Source organism: Euwallacea fornicatus, chromosome 10 (assembly GCF_040115645.1).
Source record: "Euwallacea fornicatus isolate EFF26 chromosome 10, ASM4011564v1, whole genome shotgun sequence".
Classification (NCBI taxonomy): Eukaryota; Metazoa; Arthropoda; class Insecta; order Coleoptera; family Curculionidae; genus Euwallacea; species Euwallacea fornicatus.
In genome coordinates, this window is record NC_089550.1 from 1,392,852 (window position 1) to 1,412,700 (window position 19,849).

Consider the following 19,849-nt stretch of genomic DNA (forward strand, 5'->3'; position numbering starts at 1 on the left):
CAATACGTCGCCATTTGGTGAAAAAAAGTTAAACTTTCCAGACGTGAAGCTACGAGCAATGGCTATGCGCAATGCAGAATCTCCAACATTTCAATAGATATAAATATTATTCCATACATATGGGCCACCCTGTATCTGCGATTAAATTTGTTCGATTAATGAAAATGAGTCGTTCTTCTTTTCTTTTAGAAACCGCAACGGCTCGGTTTTCGACCCAATAGTTTTCGAGATACATAACCTCTGTAATGTACCCTTAAGCTACGCCCATGTATTCCGTCGCTTTTTAGCCATATGCCCGGCATGGCCAGATTTCAGTACCCATTATTCTAAAACATGTGGCCCTGTAGAATAAAACTGTCACCCCCTTCTCGTTGAACCAACTAGAATTTAGGTACCACCCCGTTTCGCAATCATTGTAAAGCGCTCTCTTGGTCGGATTGTCGTGCTGACGTGTACTCCGGTAAACGAGCTCTTAATTTTTGTAAACCTGATTGAGGTGCATTATTTAACCGTTAAATAAAATTGCTTCGTAAGTCGTTCCCGAGTTTGCTGTTCCAAGATTCATCGCAATGTGATGTACATTCGCGGAAAATATTCATACATGATAGAAAATTACTTTATAATACAGTTTGCGCTAGAACCTCTTGAATGTATTTCTATTAATTTATGTCCCTTACAAAGTACACGATGAAAGCTTCGTAATACTAACCTAAGATGTATTGATGTTATCACTTAATAAAAGTAGCATTGCATATTTCGAAAAATGTTCAAATAAAATAGGGCAATAAGTATTCATACGGTTTTAAATCACGGCAAGCGCCGAACAGGCACCAGGCATCAGAAATGAGGTAATCATTATGTGAACAAGTTTATGCAAGTATATATGAATCGTGTGTTTAAAAACTTGGGGGTGTTTGATATCGCTTTGTATAAAATGAGCTCGAAACGTAGAGAGAAACAACAATCGAAACTGGAGGAATAGTGATAAGGCTTTTTAAGAAAGGCAAATTCGTTAAGTAAGATCACTGAGACTATAGAAAAAAGTCATGCTACAATTCAATATATTATAAAAAAATGTAGTCTCAGAAAATATTGAGAATACCCATCGCGCTGGAAGATCATAGAAACTAGATAATCAACATGAGCGTTTTACAGTTGAAAAAAAATCCAATGGACAGTTCATCTGATATAGCTGTGGCCTTGCGAGATAGATTTCGAAGGAGCGTTGTACCAAAAACTATTAGAAATTCCCTGAAAAAAGCAGGATTCACGGTCCACGTAGCTAGAAGAAAGCTCCTACATTAATAAAGTAAATAGGTAGAAAAGACTCCAGTTTGAATATGAATATGTTAATAAGCTTTTAGACTTCTGGAAAAACGTCATGTTTTTTGATGAAAGTAAATATAGCGTTTGGGGATCCGATGGAAGGAAACTAGCGTGGCGGAAACCAGGAACAGAGTCAAATAAAGAAAGTCTAAGACCCACTATCAAACACGGTGGAAGTGGTGTAGTAGTTTTGTGGGGGTGTATGGCAGCGAATGGAGTGGGAAATTTGGTTTTCATAGTCGGATTTTGGACGAACACGTCTATCTGAATATTTTAAATGAAAATTTAACAACCAGTGCCGAAAGACTGCACCTTGATGGTCGTTATCGTTTTCAACACGATAACGATCCGAAACGTACAGCAGATATAGTCCGTCTATGCCTGCTCTATAACACTCCCCACAGGTTACATACACCTCCGCAATCTCCAGACATTAACTCGATCGAAAATTTATGGGAAGAACTAGACAGACGCATTCGAAAACTTCCAATTACAAACAAGGAGGAACTGAAAGCTGCTTTATTACGGGAATGGAACAAAATCAACCCGAATGTGACAGATAATTTAATAGCTCCAATTCCACGACTCTTAGCTGCCATAGTAAAAGCAAACGAATATACCACCAAGTACTAATTAGTATAGTGAAAATGGTTTTTCGAATAATTTTTCACTGCATGAATGCTTTTTTCCCCGTTTTATTTGAATATTTTTCGAAATATGCGATGTTTTTTTTTGTTAATTTGGTATTAAAAAGCTTTGATCATGTACTTTGTACAGGTACAAATGAATAGAAATATATTCAAGAGGCTTTTGCATAAAAAGCATTATGAAGTAGTTTTGTATGAGGTATGAATACCTTTTTCCGCGACTGTAAGTGATCGGGTGATCAAACGAAACGATAACTGAATTTTTAAGCCTTTATGAAAATGAACCTGCAATTTGGAATGCGTCTCAACCGCTTCAAAAAAAAAAAAAAAACAAACCAAGAACGAGGTGTTTGGCACTTGGAAAAGAATTTTAAAAAATCGACAGAGATTGTACCGTACCAAAACTTAAAAAAAATAATAATAATAATAATAATAAAAAAAAAAAAAAAAAAAAAAAAAAAAAAAAAAAAGAAAAAAAAAGAAAAGAAAAAATCCTCAATGTTTAGAACCCGGCAGTGTTGCAAAGGTGAAACAAACTTCAAAAAGTGGTACTGCTACGGGTAACGTCTATAAACCGATTTCGTTTGCTTACGAAAAGATGGCTACTTTCTAGACTATGTAGTACAACCTCGGGTACAGCCGTAGGAACGAAGCGATCGTAATAAGCGGTATTAAACTGTTTAAAATAGTAGCGAAATAGTGATTTATTAATGGTTTGTTGTTGGCGAATTATAATTGGGTTAATTTATTGAATTAATAGATAGTGTTTACGTTGAACGTGAGTTTACTGGAATCATTCAAACCACGAAGGTGCAATAATTAATGTCAGGAGTGGGATTCCAGTGGCACATTTGAGATCTTGCGTGTTATGTGGTTATTTACCGAACACAGGGTATTTTGACCAGTGACTAGAAACCAGCGTAAACCCATCTGGATGGTAAATTTACTGCGCCGCTTCTACGTACATACAAATGCAAAAACAAGTGCTGGGAAGATTTCACCAGGAAGAAAAGGGCGATCGAAAGGCTCTCAAAAGGGATTTGATGACGGACGCAACTACAGAGCAACAGCTAAAAAATTAAAATTACCACGAAAGCGAGTGTTTCGAATGAGTTCGAGATGATGGTATGAGACATGGTCTATGCCTCTCGTAATGCCCGGAGATATCAGAGAAGCACTGATTCAGGCACTCGAACTCAAAGCGTTACGAGTGTCATCCATTTCTCCCCACGTGTAATAATGGCAACTTGCCACGAGGACGGGGAAATACCTGTGGCCGATTTACCCAAAGTGACGAGGGGTACACGTATACAGTACCTTTATCGCGGCTATGCCCATGGAGTTTTAGCGAGTGCGAGGAAAAGGCACATAGCGGCGATTGATAAGCGCGAGGGAGACAGGTAGGTTATCCTCGTTGACTCGCTAGCAGTACGTCTCACCCCTTGCATTGCTCAAGACGAATATACTCGACGGGCAGTTAAGTTAGGCAGTATCTTTAATGAATGTATATTATCTAAGATCAAGATGAGACAATAAGCAACATACAAGGTTTTATGTTGGATGTCGACGATAAAGATGTGGAAAGGACAGAGACAAAGCAAAGCAGCTGCGATAAACTTGCAATGCAAAAAATTGCCTCTAGCTAACGGCAAGTTTGACTGGACAACTGATGATCAGTTTTTCTCCGACATCCATGAATTTCATGAGTCCAGTTCGGGGTCCAAAAGTAGAGGTGCAACGGCACTTGAATTTTTCGAGCACTTTTTTACACCGGACGTAATGCAAGTAATTGCGGAGGAGACAAATAACCACAGTTAAATCTCCTTTGGCGGTCATCCCCGATGAGCGAATCTCACTTATAACCGGACAGTTGTCTGGGTCCCAACTCTTTTTCATAAGAGATTCTAATAAATATTTCTCTATTAAGCGGACTCGCTATTAAACGGGCACTGAATTTAACTCCCTTTTTACATTTCTTCTCTCATAAACGGACAACCGTTACTCTCCTCCGATAAGAGAATTTTATTTACGAAGAGTTTTTCGGGGGAACCCTTTATCGGCAATTCACGTCTAATTCAATATTCGGCGATGCTTTGATTATAACTTCGTTTATTTTCGCTTAGTAAGGCACAATCGGTGCGATTTTTGGGTTTTATCCTTCAGATTGCTGATGTTCTGGACGCTGATGATAACGTTCCATAATGTGCGATGCAACTCTTATGTCGTGTAATCAGAGAAAAAACAACGTGCAAGAGCGATATTTTAAACTATCACGGATCGAGCCCCCGACAGAGTATTAATTTGTGCAGCAATATTTCTCTTTGTGTGTTTATAGTGTTTGTAAATTAATAATGGCTCCAACAAAACGTATGTTAACTTTAAAGGAAAAGCTTTTAGTCATCGGAAAATTAGCAAGCCCTGGTTGTTTTAAAAAGTTGGACATGGTTATTTTGCCTGTCGTGTGGTATTCCAACAACAAATCCTGACTGTCGAATAATGTCATAACAGGATAGCTAGAGAGAAACAGAATATTTTATTATTTATGGAGAATGTTGCTTTTCGCCCTAGAGATCTCAATCTACAGAACATTAAAATCACCTTCTTACCACCGAATGCAACAGCTTCGTGTCAGCCATTGGATCAGGGAATAATAAAGAATTCTAAGACACGTTAACCGTCCAATCATTTTAAAACGTATCTTAATAAAAATGGACAGTGTTAACAACGCTAGTGAGTTAGCCAAATCTATAAATGTACTGTAAGCGATATTTTTCATTAATTCAGCTTGGCAACAGGTGTATTCTACGACCATAAATAACTGTTTTGCTAAAACTGGGTGTAGTTATGAAGTCAAACCAATGCCAATTGAGGTTTGGGACTCAAATGACGAAGTTGAGTTATCGAAACTTGCGGAGTTATGTAAGATGATGAGAAATGCTACAAACCTGAACAAACTGATGCGGATGCCTTTATCGATGCTGATGGCGCTGCTCCAGTAGAGGATCAAGAAGTGGACGTTTCCATTTTTAACGAAAACGCAGAAGAAATGGTCCCTGGAGATGAACCAGATCAGATGATACACAGAAATATGAACGAAAGTAAAATCTGTTTTTGCAGTGACGCATTTGAAAGTGTAAATAAATTAAAAGAGTTTTGTTTGAAGAGGAATGATTTGAAAGGATTCGGAACGTTAAGTATGTTGGAGATGCGTTTTGAAGAGGAATTTATAAAGAAAAATACCCGTCAAACTTCAATTACTGAGTATTTTATATCTAAACGTTAGTTGAATGAATATGTACATAAATATATTTGTTCATTTGTAATTTGAAAATATTTCTTTTAGTCGCTGATTGGTTAAGTTTATCGTTATATAATTTTTTTTATTTGAGTAAAATGTTTATCTAATAAATAAGTCTGAAAGACCTATCTATATTTTCACATTTTCCAATAGGCGGACAAGTGGAAGACCACTGGCGTCCACGTATGAGAGAATTTCACTGTATAACCTATCGGGAATTTCATATTAGATAAAGATGGCACCGCAGTAAATTTCCTTCGAGGACAAGCAAATTGCGTCCACATAACGTTCTACTAAAAGTTCCAGGAATAATTGGACAATCTGCATCGAATGCGAAAACAAACTTTGAATGTTGGAAATTGTTTTTTACCGAAACTTTATTAGTTACGATAGTTTAACATGCAAATCAACATATAGTTTCAATTAAGGAGAAGTTTGAAAAACAAGGGGTTTGCCTACCGACAGACATTAAAGGTATTTTCGGGACTGTTGTACCATGCAGGATTTTTTTGGACGAGGCCATCGACGTCTCACGGACTTTTAGATTTAAAATGGATCAGGAATAGATATGTTCCGGTTGTCTGGAAAACGATATCGATTTTTATTTAGATTTCGAAGGTTCGATGATAAATTGTTAAGAGAACCACGACGTTCTATCTGACAAAATTGCCGCAATTCGAAATTTTTTTGAACATACCATCGAAAATTCCAAAAATCGTTATCGCCTCGACAGAACGTTACAGAAAAATGTGGTTTTAGGCAATACGTACCATCAAAGCCTGCCAAGCATGGGACAAAATTATTTTGTCTTAGTGACTCGAAATTTTCCTATACAGCTAATATGGAAATATACCGTGGTCGACAACCGGACGGACCTTATAGACAATCAAATTCTCCAATCGATGTAGTTATACAATTGTCAAGTTTCATTTATAATTCTGGCCGTAACATAACGGCAGATAATTGGTTTACCAGTTTGCAGTTAGTGGAACAATTGAAAAAAATAAACTTTGGTATGTCGGAACAATAAGGAAAAATAAGCGGGAAATCCGACAAACTTTGTGTCACCAACAAGAAGAAATCAATATACTAACGTATGTGGGGTGCACCAAAAACGAAACTGCAGTTTCATGCGTCCCAAAGAAAGGCAAAACTGTTGTCCTATTGTTTGGTATGCATATCGGAGCTAATAAAATTGCTGCTGATGTTGAGAAAAAACCGGAATCTAACGAATCTACTAATCACTAAATCTGGTGTCGATGTAGTTGATGAATTATGCACTACTTGTAATGGTGCGCGATCGACTAGAAGATGGACCGCAGTAACTTTTTATCACTTGTTAAATGTAGACGGAATTAATTTTCTAGTTATATATTTGGCTAATAAAAACCCATTTTGTACGTGTAGGAAATTTTTACAAAAACTAGGTCTAGAGCTACTTGAAGAACAACTTATAAAAAGAGCTGAAGTGCCTAATTTACCAAGAGACATGAAAATTTCGTTAGATAAATACAGAAAAACGGTAAAAGAGGCTTCGCCGAACGCTTCTATTTCCAAAGGAACAAAACGGAAAAGACGTCTCCAATATCACCAACAAAACAAAAAAACTTCCCTATCATCTTTTTCGTGCGAAAAATACAAAAATTCCCTGTGCTTGAAAAAACACGCAAAGACGCTTTGTGCTACGAGTCTGACTGAATATCCTACCGACGAATCCTCACAATTTTTTAACCTTTTTATTTATATGTGTATGTTTTTCTCTTATTTATCGCACGTATCATTATATATTAAAATGTTATTACATTAGCATTAAAATTAAGATATCTAATAGACGCTTGTTCCATTAACATGTTTTTCAATTAATTTAAAACATTTTACTTCATTTCAATATATCGAATTTAGCATACATTTCCTCTATGTATCTTACAGATACAGCGCGCCTAATGACGTTACAAAAACCCGAGTGCCTAATGGAAAGTTAATCTAAAAAATTTTAATTTCCTATAAGACAGAATGTGTGCGCGTAATTTGCGTCCTCCAAAATCACGTAGAACTACATCCATAGACAATGGAAGGGGAAACGGTAGACTGTCTCCCTCGCACTGATCAATTGCCTAATTACCTCTTGCTTGCACTCACTAAAGCTCTATGTGGATAGCAACGAAAATGGTACCGTCTTAGTCATTTCGTTTGCGTACAATTCTATACTAGCGAAATTGTACGAAACACGAATTAAGGTGTTAAAATTATGTCGTAAAATCCAAATTACTTTTTAATAGTTATATAAACTGTTTGAAATCCCATAAAAATATGATTATACACCAGCTCGCCTATCATTTAATTACATATATTATACAGCTGTAAATAAACTAAATTAGCACTGAATGCATTTGATGATAAGAGGTGTTTGTTGCAGAACTGTCACGATAAGTTACTACGAGGTCATTTTAGACTAAAGCAAATACACAGTGGTGGTCGTTGAAATAGAGCCAGAGCATACTTTTGGTAAAATTCAACGTTGTGCCTTTGTAAAAACATTTTACCACACCTCTGGATAATTGATAGGTATGTTTAATAAGACCTCTTCAAGGTGTTCACAAAAAAAGTCATAAATAGACATGATACAAAACGCAAGTTGCTGAAAAACTAAGGCGACATTTGCTTGGACATTGAAATAGAGCTGCGAAACGCATAGGTCAGTAAATGTTGTTCTCTGGTTTGTGTTGTTGCCGTCTCAACGCCATTTTTTTTTGTGTATGAAATACCTAAAATAATTTCGATAGAAATGGGCCGTGACATCCATTGTGCAGAGGCTGAAAGAATAACAATTCTAACGTTGCGAAAAGATGGAAAGCCTCTAAGGGAAATTGCAAGACTTATTGGTCTTTCAAAAAAAAAAAAAATGGTGGAAAATGTATTGAAAATACAACCTGTAAGAACCGGGGAGCAAGAAGAAAAATAACACCACATACTGACAGGTATCTGAGAAGAGGAGTCAGTTTTAGAACACTTCGGAGAAGACTTTAGGCAAATAACTTACACGGCAGAACACCCAGAAAAGTTCCTTTGTTATCTTCCAAGGGCATTAAACACCGTTTAAGTTTGCCAGAGATCATTCACATTGGAGTGGGGAACAAGGAATGGGAGATATTTTATGGGGCGATGAAACGAAAATAAATTTCGTAGGTTCTGATGACTGGAGATATGTTAGAAGACCACACAACCAGGAATTGTTATCGAAACATACCATTCAAATTGTTAAACATGGTGATAATATCGAATTGTGGGGAGCTTTTTCGTGGCACGGTGTGGAACCAATTTATTGGATTAAGGAAATTATGAACCAAAATGAGTGTGTTGATATTCTTCAGGGTTGCATACCGCTAATATGGGAGTACTAACAGGGCGACGATTCGAAATACACAAGGCTAGAAAAGCGAAACAATGTTTTCATCGCAATGGAATAGGTTTACTGCCGCGGCCTTCTCAATCGGCAGACCTCAGTCCCATTGAGGGCTTATGGGCCTGCTTCAAGAAAATAGTTGGTAAACTTGAAGCCAAAAACGAGCAAGAACTTTAGGAAAAGCAGAATGGAAAGCAATAGAATCATGTTAAAAGTTCGTAAATTCTATACCCAGAAGATATGCCGAAATCATAAAACACGAAAATCAAAAAACTAAGTACTAAGTGTTAAAAAAGTGTTTAAGTATTATTTTATAAGTTTCTAATTGGCTAATAGCATTATGTTTTGACTTCACGTCGAGTGACTCTATTTTTGTGACCAACTGTTCATATATTTATTGTTATGTTTGTTCAATTTTCTTAAACCATGCTTGTTACTATTATTTCCTTTGGTTGTTATATCTTTACAATATATCGTTATTTCACAAATGAGACCCAGCATTAAAACTTTGTTTGCCAAATAATGTATTTTATTATTCTGGCTCCATTTCAATAGCCTCCACTGTATATTCGACCGTTCCAAAGAGTAAATTATTTTTAATGTATGCAATGATGAAAGATATTAACAAAAATACTTAAATTACATCCCCCACTGTCCCCCGATCACCCTGAATGGAGTCACAATTCCTCAACACGAGTCAGCCAAATACCTTGGAATGCACCTCGATAAGCGACTGAACTGGAAAAGTCACATACAGTCAAAGCGCAAAGAGCTTGATTTGACTACGAAAAAAATGTACTGGCTAATAGGGCACAAATCGCAGCTCTCCGTAGAGAACAAAATTCTCATATACAAAGTTATCTTGAAACCAATATGGACCTATGGAATACAACTCTGGGGAACAGCCAGTCACTCGAACATCGAAATCATACAACGGTTCCAATCAAAAACGCTTAGGTACCTGACTAAAAGCCCCTGGTATGTTGACAATAAAACCATCCACTTGGACCTTAACATGCCTTGGGTTCGAGAAGAGATTGCCAGGTTCTCCCAAAAATACCAGGACAGACTGGACAATCATCCCAACCATCTGACTGGCCATCTACTCAGCGAGGAGACCATCACAAGAAGACTAAAACGATACAAGCCACCTGATCTGCCGGAGCGCTTTAGCAGCTGAAGATATGTGTGAGAACCAGTAATATTAAGTGACCAGCCATTGGGCATCTGGAGGAACTTATATTGTTAAGTTCCAATCAAGACACTATATCCAACCATTGCCAACGTCTTTCAGCGCATTTACTTATTGTTTTTGTACAGATTGTAAATAGATAAAAGAAAAAAAATTACATCCCCCATCATATCCAAAGACAGATATATCAAGCAAAAACACGGAAGAATGTTGTCATCGATATTCAAGGTTTTTACCTAGACCTTGATAGTACGGACTTCTACCTGTATCCAAAGAGGTGAGGAACATATACACACATACATCAAATAATTTAAAATGTATTGTGATAATCCGTGCGATATTGTGAATAATTTTAAAAATGGTATAGACAATTCAGGAAAGAACTGAAATTACTTCTACTTATGGCGAGTAAAGGAGATGCATAAGAACGGCGGAAGTTTTAATGCTACAAATCCTAATTCAAAGGTGATTCACAGATATGTTTTAGACTTAATAAAAAAAAAATTACGAAACCGGTCCCATTGCAAACCAAAAAAAAGGCCCGTTCAGCGTGTTTTAAACGAAGCTGCTCAAATAGATATTCTGGGAACCTTCGTTGTGGAACCCGCAATTCACTGCGTGCGGTCGCAAATCAAACTGGAGTATCACATCAAATTACACGATAAGCACTGAAATTAAACGGACTTCATCTCTACAAAATGCAAATTCTACGGGAACTTTTGGTAGAAGAATCGAGTTTTGCCAAACCATGACCGACTTAATTAGTAATGACCATTTTTTGTAACAAACATTTGCTTCGGCGATGAGTGCATCTTTTCCTTAACAGTTGGGTCAATAAGCGGTACTGCCGATGTCGAAATGACGGATGTCTTCACGTGTTCAGAGAGGGTGGGTGGTGGGTAGACAGTAGTTACCGGTCCTAAATAAAAGATGCATTCCCCTCAACACCGCCACTTACACCCCCTCCACTATAACATTGAAGCTCCATCCTTTTCTGTACATTCTATTCTTATAAGCACGTTGGTAATAAATATGTAAGTAAAGTTTTAGTAACATTTCTTCTCTATCATTTATAAAACTGCACATCTATCATTCATTAAAATCCCGAACGTGGTTATTATCCTCCCATTTATATCTGCATTTATATAACACAGACTTCACAAGTGAATAATTAGTGACACGAAACCCCAATATCATCCACCCTTCGCGTTCTTTTAAGATATATTTTTTGGTTTTTCCTTTTGTACTAGTTGTCTATCCGAGCCCTCCTCCCAACCCACCAGTGAGTGGGAGCCGAGACACAAAATCCAGAATTGTGTGTTCTCAAAAATCCTAGTATTCTAACTACAAAAGGAAAAACCAAAAAAAATTAAGAAAACAATTTATTTAAAAAAAGCGTGAAAGCTGGATGAAATTTAAATAAACTTAATAGTTTAATAATGTCTTTTTATTACCTAATCACAATCCGAGCCGCAAATTCGTAAGATAATTTCAATGCTAACCCCTGTATAGGAATATGCTTGTGGTAAACAGGTAAACCGGTATGATAATATCGTTTGCGGAATGACACCCACCTTCTTGTTTACTATGTAATTAACAAAATTAATGTTACAGACGTTATTAATTATATCTTGAGAAAGTGTGTGAAATTTTGCGATCTGATAAAACTAGCTGATTGATAAAATTTGCAAATGAACATGTTGTGTAGTTCAGTTACATTAGATTAATAAAAATAAAAAATCCTCCTGTTATACATAATTAAACAATAATGTGTCGTGAGGTTAATATTTTATTATAAAAATAACACTTTTCTTGACGGTCTAGGGACCCATCAAAATGTGTCCTCCAATCGGGTCGATGGGTCGATTACAGAGTGTACAGAACGTGGTAACTTCACTTGAAGAGGAAAGTTTGTTTTATATTTCGTTGGTAGTTTTTCCTAAATACCCGACAGATCGAAGGAATTTGCGTGTTGATTTAGGTAACCCACAGGCAGACTTTTAAGGTCTTTTTGGCTAAAATTTCTCGGCGATTTTTCTCCGCTGATGTGTCGCATCATAACATATATTGAAGGACAACAATTTACGTTTTTGAGAGAGGTGTATCGAGTCACTAATTATTCACTTTTGAAGTCTATGTTACATAAATGCAGATAAAAGTGGCGAGGATGATAAAAAGCTCCAGAATTTTCGACTTGGAATACTAAAATAACACAAAAACTTTAATTATATTTATTGCAAAGTCGCTTATAAGAGTAGAATGTGCAGGAAAAGATAGAACTTCCAATATTATAGTGAAAGAAGTGGTGGGGGGATAGTGGTGGTGGTGAGGGTGGGGGAATACATCTTTGATTTAGAATAGGTTAGAACTATCTACCGATCAAGTACGGTTTAATTATTGTTAAATATTTTAATTCTTGACTATTCTGAACCTGCTCATTAGGATTTTAAGTTCTTCCATAAGCAATGGACATCTTTAATATGTCTATATAATTTTCCAAATAATTTTTTGTATAGCCTTTTGCATCTTTAAAAAATAAAAGCTCATACAATCTGGGATTTCCCTTATATGGTATTTTTCAATTAGACAGCTTTAAATCAGGTCCTGCAAAATCAACCATAGTGTCTCCAATTTTCCAGTTTTTCTTCATAGTGTCATGAATAAAATCACGTTTAATGTCTAACTCTCGAGTACTTTTTACGGAATCACCAACAGAAGATCTTACAAGTAGATTAAAGTCTTTAAGATACGAAACGTACGCAGGGGTGTTGGTCAAGTTCAGAATATCAGAATTTATTTTAATTAATGAAGATTCTGATTCCTCAGAATATAACATTTCCACTTTCAAATCCTTCCCCATCTTCATGAAATGATGGCGTCTCAGAAGGTATAAGGATATTTTTCGTAAATATGTGATTTTGTTGTAATTGTTGGCCGAAAAGTAGGGCTTTTTCTCTCAAACGATTTCTCTGGTGAGAAGAATAGGTTTGGGTCGCTTTTGATCAACGATTCACGCTTAATAATCTCAAGTAACTCCTGCAATGGTTCGACAGGAGGTTTTAAATCTTTATCTTTTTGAATTTGCGCTTTTAATATATCAGATTTTAGAGCTTTAAAATTTTTTCGTGCAGTTTTTCGAGTTTTCAATAATCCCTTTGCTATTATTTTATTCGTCTTTACTGATCAGCATCGAGAAAAAACTCAAACATTTTTATATAATTAAAGTTTACATAATTTTTACAAAATCACAAAGCGATCAAATCCTCTTCGATATTTCCCCGATTTTAAATCACTATCTTTATCAATTACGACGAAATCGAATTCCGTCTGCCAACACGTACCACAGAAATCTTTGAATTGCTGAAATGTCATATCAATATTAACATGATCGTCGTAAACAGGTTTCAAATTGGTAAAATCTCGTTTAAATATTATTAACAAATTTTGCATTATCTTTAATTAATTGTTTTGGGAATCGAAGAAAATGTTTGACGCATATAAAAACAATTAGTGTTTTTATGTTTATCAAAAAAAAGTTATCCCTAATTAGGCTTTAATTGCAGCGTACAAGTCATCAAATGTTATAACTGAGTTGGCATTTATTTCGTTAGGTGGGATAATATTTTCACTGCATTGACGCCTATATTCCTGAAAAACACCCTATATTTTTTTATTTATTCCTAATAAGTTTTTCAAAAACTTTCATATTTTGATTGGTGTAACGATTTTACGTAGACATAAACGTTTTCAAATCCTGGACTGTTTTCTGATTTTAATAAAGCAATAATTAATTTTTTTTCTAGTTCCATTTGGTCCTACTGCCAATGCACGGTTGGCCGAACTTCCAACTGAAACATCAAATTTTCAAAAGTTGGTGTCATTTTTGTCAAAATATTTTATTAGCAATTCAAATTTTCGCTTTTTGATTCTCATAATCAAGTGACGGTTTATGAACGAGTGCTGTAAATAGTTTTTCGGCATTATATACATATAGAATGCAACAAGCTTGAGCTAAAAGGAAATTGAGAATCAAACGAAGAAGAGGTTCATTAAACACTCTAATTAATCTATTTCCCTTTGAACTACATATCCCAACATAGAAATTTTGCGATATTGGAACTAAGGTTCATAAGCGTACCTCTCGAAGGGATAAAGATAAAAATCCTTTAGATGAAGCTTGTAAAGAGCACAATCTTGCCTACACTAGATTTTCTGATTTAAACAATCGTCATAAAGTGGATCAAATTTTAGCGGAAAGGGCGTTTGAACGATAAAAAGCAAAAGATTCGTGTTTAGGTGAGCGTTTTGCAGTTTTAGGTGCAGCTGGATTTATGAAGACTGAATCAAAATTCGGAATGGGGTTGAAAAAAAAAACGGCAACGAGACAAATGAAAAAAAAAAACGAAACTCATTTCATTTCAACCAGTCTTAAATCTAATAAAAAAATGGTATTAAAGGCAATAAATATACAAACTTAAAAACAGCAGCAAAAGATGCCTCATAATTAATTGATAAGAATGTAGAAAAAAAAACAACAAAAAAACAAGGTTCGTCCGAATTCCAAAACTGGGTGGTTTTGTGCTACCACTGTTTGCAGCATTATCAGCGCAATCGATGCATTAAGCGGGGGTGCCCGAAGAATAGCTTCCGCAGTAAACGTTGTAAAAAATGCAAGGGACAACTTGGAGGCTCAAAAAACACAATAAAGCTATGTCCAAGTGTCTATAGGAAAAAGACTATCATATAACAAAGGGACTGGGTTATATTTGAAACTATTTTCAAAAAACTAACATATTTGCTATCACGCAAAGTACTTTGAAACATTGATTTAAAAACATATGTTAAAATACTAAAAATACCCCATCAGAGGAATATTTATGCCTGATAAATTGCCAAAATTGATAAAGAAAATAGAGTGTGGATCATTAATTTAGATGATCAAAATATCCAGGGACCCATAGGGCTGCCTATATAAAAATAAATAAAAATATTTTGTGTTTTGGTAGTTCCGGTAATTTAAAGTCTCTCTTGGAATTAATATCGTATTTTTTAAACGATAGCGGCAAGAATAAAATCCAATATAATCATGAGCTTTTCCACTCTTCTAATGCATCCAACTGCGGTCAACTTCGTCATAGGTTTTTTTTATAAGAATATGATCGAAGAATAAACCAACACTTACGCAATAGAGGCGAGCATACCAATATGTCATTTACGATGGCTCTATCAGCTCGAAACTCAGAATTACATGCGAATTTCAATCCACCAATTTATTTAGATTCAAATTCGAATTATGTTATAGGTTTAACAACCTTTGAAACGTTTAATGCTATCCCCAATATTGATGGGAAAAAAATCTTTTCTGGCAATTTGGATGAATATATTATCATTCCCTATGGAAGTTATGAAATTACAAATTGTAAATAATTTTTTGCACGAACATTAAACAAAAAAAAAGGATTTCTTTCAGTTTATGTTCAAATCGAAACACTTTGTGGACGATTAGTAATTCATCTGCAAACGTCCATTTTAAAGATTGAAGCACTGGTGAGATTTCGAGATTTAAGAAACAAAGTAATGCACGAGATGGAAAATCGAAACATTCAGACTTTCCTGCTGGCATTGTACAAGTAAACTCTCTCGTAATAGATATACTGAGAACCTGTGCATATCATTCACCAATGCTTTCCCAACGTACCTCCAGGACATGAAATTATTGAAACTCCGTAAAATATTATTTATTTTCCCGTTGTGGTAAAAGCAATTGATACACTAACTATAAAAATATTGAATTAAGACTTGAAATTAACTAATTTAGAAACGAGATTGTTTCACTTAGATTGCACGTAAAAAACTTATAAATAATGGTAATTTTTTATAATGGAAATAGAATTGTGCCAATTCGCAAAAAACGTATAAAGAAAAAATGTTAGAGAACTAACCATATCCATTAGACAATTCTTAGAGAGTCTCAATTTCAGAGCTCTAAAATGAATATTCTAAATGTGACCGAAAAACGTTACTTAGATAATTCGATTATCCATTTAGAACATCGTGCCGTATTCACCCACAAAACTAGACAATAATGAAAAAATTCTAATTTTTATACATGAAATTGACACAAATACTCTATCATGTTAAAGCTCTTTATATATTGAAGGAAAATAACTAAAAGCGACGAAACAGTTTCAAATAGCCACACTAGTTAATAATGGGCTAGTTTTCATTTTTAGAAAACTTATATATCAAATAAATGGTAAAATGATTGATTTGGTAAGAAATGTGGGTTTAACTTCAACATTGAAAGGCTCTTTCCCTCAATTCCAACAAATCTCAAAAATAAAAAAAATCTGGATGGTTTCAAACAGAAACAGTTAGCACCGTCCCAAAATATTGATGGGTTTCTTTGAAGATTACAGAAAAATATTATTAAATGCCAAACAGGAGCTTTTCCTTGCACCTGACAACAGCGACAGTAGTGCTGTAACCTCCACCGATCCAACAGAAACTTTAAAAATTACGCTTCAGAAGTTGACATGGAACATGCCACATATTTCAGTAGCAATTCCTAAGGAGTTCGCCTTAACAAAACTTCTTGATGATAAAGGAAGTGATTTAACCATAGCATTCAGAAGTTGGGAAGTTATCGAGTATCTTGAGCTTTTGAAAACGGAAAGATGTAACTGGCCGGTGAAGACCTCAACTAGAGTTGAAACACCCTTTCATGTAATAATGGCATTTTTTAGTCACTTTGAATATGTGTGAATTTGAGGAGATTGATCTAATTTTTTTTTTATTATGAGGAATGCCCATATAGCAATTTATCATTGGATATTATACGAAATGTATTCACGATTTCGATCAACATATTATGGAAAAAGCGACGAACCTTTTTTGGTGCTCTTCAATTTAAAGAAAAATCACCTATAGCTTATATAAATTGTTCGCATTAAAAAGAATCTCTCCAAGCAACTTCTGTAGCATGAAGAATCAAATTTGAGCTAAACAAAGCTTTACAAGACAAAACAAGTGCTTATTGTCTGATATTACATGACAAAATATTCAGTTACAACCCCCTTGCAAAGAGCGTTAAAAAACTTTATTGCGCTGCCTCACTTGCGCCTATAAAATGTGAAATAATTCAATGAAATATTCTAAAATGCTTTTAGAACTCGTTACGTAGAAGTTAGTTTGTTTATTTACGTAAAAAAAATTAAGAAAACTGAATCAACAAATTAAAGTTTATACAGACAAAAAAGTAAAGTTTAAAAAGTTTGAAGAATTCAAATTATAAAATTATCGGTGGTCGACGTGCATGGTTTTTAGCAGAAAAAGAATTCGTTCCAAAAGGCCTAGCAGCCAGTACTTCGATGTTACAGCGAGGGTGAGTGGGGGACATCTTTGACTTAGAACCAGTAAAAACTATTTAGTGATGACCGATTTCCCGATATATGGATTGGTAGAAGGGGACCAATAAAACGGTCTGCAAGATCGTCAGGCTTAACGCCGTTAGACTATTTTTGATGGAGACACATAAAATCGGTCGTTTACAAAACCCAGTCTGATAATATTGACGATTTGAAAATGTCAACGTAGAGTTTCAAAATAGGCTTTATTATTGTTCGGAAAATAATGGAAAATATTTCGTACATCTCATAAACTAAAAGCGTCAAAAATAGGGATTCCCATTTTGAACGTGTATTTTTTAAAGACCAATAATAAGAAAAATTATTTATTTTCAAATTTAAAACGACTGTGCAGATGTTTATTACATATTGTGTGGTGTTCAGTTCATAAATGACTAATTTTTGATCTAGTCATTATTTACCCGCCTTGGTTATATACCAGCTGTTTTCTAAACCACTCTGAGCCTTGTGGTATCACTACAAAATGACAACCAACCAAACTATAAAAAAACGAACAAGTTAAATTCTTAAAGTTTTAACTAAAATAATGCTGAATTGTGGTGCCAACGCAATTACTTTCCATTTTCAAAAGTCTCCCTTGAAAGGGTGAAGAAGTGGTAAATTAAAAAAAATCAGTTCTTATTAGAACTCACCTTAAAATGTCTAGCAAACATTTATATTCGCAAGCGAGGGAATTTGTAGCTAAACTGGTGAAATATTTTGATGCCGAGAGATAATGGTGGTCCCTTAAAACCCATTAGTACTGTTCGGGAAGTAAATTGTAATATTACGAATACCTACCAGTTTATTACGAATCTTCAATGTGTAACCGGGTTGCAGATGATTTGGAAATTAGCCCGCGTACGATTTCTAGCATTAAAATGCCTTCAGAACAAAATGAACTATTAAGTACTCCAGGTGAATCAAATCCTCGATTGATATTAAAAATAGATTATTTCGGGGAAAGTCAAAGCAAACATGTCCGCAATGGAATATACATGGTGTTTGGAAAAAAAAACAGGCGAAGCTATGACTCAGTTATTTACGAACGGGTTTTGACGAACTAAAAGTCAAATAAAATTATATTGTTTAGACTACTAAGTAACGACAAAGTTGATTGCTTTTAGAACTCAACTTCTGCTGCTCCAGATGCCAACTTCAGAACTTCAAATAGACTTCCATATTTTTTTATACATTTTTTGGTAGAAAATATTTGTCTGAATTTAATGATATATGACAAGTTAATGTTAAAACAATTTTCAACTGAAAAAAATTGAAAAATTTGAACAATATGAGTTATGTAAGAGATGTAAGATATGCTTGAAGTATATTTCCAAAGCAATAAGAACTCTTATGAAGCAGTACGTCTTTATTCTATCCGTCTTCCTAATAAAGAAGTACCTAATCGTAATAAATACAAACGTTTAAGAAACAACTTACGACGCTATGGATCTTTTTAAAAAACCGTTCATCAAGGAAAAGTGCTGAAGTATTGAACTCGTCCAAAGGTAAAGTTCAAAGAATTTTGAAGAAACACAAACATCGTCCTTACATTTCTCAGAAAGTGTAATTTCCTTAACCATCCGCAAGCTGATCCACTTTTCTACCCAAAAAGCTATTTGGTCCGAATTCACTTCCAACAACAATCGAATTTTCAATAAAAATATTCATCGACATTGGAGCCAAGAAAATCCTCGATTTGTAGTAAAAAATAATTTTCAAAGAAAATTTAGCTTCTATGATTGGTGTGGATTTTTTTATTGGTTAGGAGGTCCATTTTTTTATTAATGGAACATTAAACCAAGTGACGAACCACAAACTTTTTGACCCGCCATGTGGATGACTTTCTGAAAAATTGAACTCTTGCGGAATTGACCGACATTTGTTTTCAACAAGATGGTGCGACGCCTTACAATGCCATAATAAGTGTTTAATGGTTAAACGCTCGATTTCAGGAAAAATTGATACGAACCAATGGTCCAGGTCCGTTGGCCAGCTCGTTCACCAGACCTTTCTCCGTTGGAAAATTTCACTTATGAGGCTACCTTCAAGATAAAGTCTGTGCTTCCTAGCCAAAAAATGTCAGGTATGTGTAGAACATGCTGGTAGACAACTCGAACTATATCTTTAGAAACAATAATTTGTTTTCGGTTCATCAAAATCTGTTCATAAATAACCGAGTTATAACTTTACCGATTTTTTTAAACACCCTATATATATACAGTATTTGACAAAAAACTTGGAACTTTTTTCAAATTGGAAATATTTTGTTAATGCCTAATAGGCGAATTGTTGGTTATAACAATATAATCAGAACATCATTGGTAAAATATTTCGAATATAATTGATTTAAAATATGCAAACAGATAACTATATAAACAAATCTTGTTTTAAGCCTGAGCAAAATGGTTGGAACTTTTTTTCTTATTGAGGAAATTATAGAGAGTAAAAATGTTTATTTTCGTTAATATTTAAGGTGGTCCCCATTTACTCTGATCAATTTGCGAAATTCGTTTCGTCACAGATTTAACTAATTTTACAATTATTGTCCGATCTACAGTGCACCACGCATTCTCA